The sequence below is a fragment of the Heteronotia binoei genome, chromosome 16, assembly GCF_032191835.1.
Source record: "Heteronotia binoei isolate CCM8104 ecotype False Entrance Well chromosome 16, APGP_CSIRO_Hbin_v1, whole genome shotgun sequence".
Classification (NCBI taxonomy): Eukaryota; Metazoa; Chordata; class Lepidosauria; order Squamata; family Gekkonidae; genus Heteronotia; species Heteronotia binoei.
The window spans coordinates 43684160-43684925 of NC_083238.1; the positions used below are offsets into that span (position 1 = coordinate 43684160).

At 51.7% G+C, this 766-nt stretch overlaps 1 non-coding gene across 1 annotated transcript; it reads left to right on the top strand.

The window, feature by feature from the left end:
- Window positions 1-257: 257 nt before the first annotated feature.
- Window positions 258-324, top strand: TRNAI-GAU (transfer RNA isoleucine (anticodon GAU)). The gene has a single exon. It is a non-coding gene; the product is annotated as a tRNA-Ile (tRNA).
- Window positions 325-766: the final 442 nt, after the last annotated feature.

Below are 766 nucleotides of genomic sequence, written 5' to 3' on the forward strand. Positions count from 1 at the left end.
CTGACACAGGCAGATGCAAGAGCCAGGCTGTGTGCCCCCAAACAATCTTTGGACCACCCTAAATAACACACACCCGTGCTCTGGAGACTGTTCCCTGCAAGATGACATACAGTGGTGCCCGGTCCAGACACTGGTTCCAGTGCCACAAGCTTCTCTATGGAGTGCCACCTAGAAGCCTGTATTTCCAAGGAGATTTGAATAAGGAACTATTTTGACTCCTTGCCCTCTGCACCCCAAAATAGAATATGGGAAGGGACGGTGGCTCAGTGGTAGAGCATCTGCTTGATAAGCAGAAGGTCCCAGGTTCAATCCCTGGCATCTCCAAAAAAGGGTGCAGGCAAGTAGGCGAGGAAAACCTCAGCTTGAGTCCCTGGAGAGCCGCTGCCAGTCTGAGAAGACGATACTGACTTTGATGGACCGAGAGTCTGATTCAGTATAAGGCAGCTTCATATGTTCATATGGACCACCCCATGTCATATACCCCCACAATCAGGGGACTCTGCCTTTTGAGAGGACATGTTTTCTGATGCAAAGAGCAGTTCTCGTGCCAGCTGCTCCAAAGCAGGGGGCCCAGAACAATCACCCAGGCAGACATTGGGGCCAGGCTGTGCCCCAAAACAATCTTTGGACCATCTCAAATGACACATCCTCGTGCTCTGGAGACTGTCCCCTGCCAGAAGACATACAGTGGTGCCCAGTCCAAACACTGTTTCCAGTGCCACAAGCTTCTATTTGGAGTGCCACCTAGAAGTCTGAATCCCAGGGG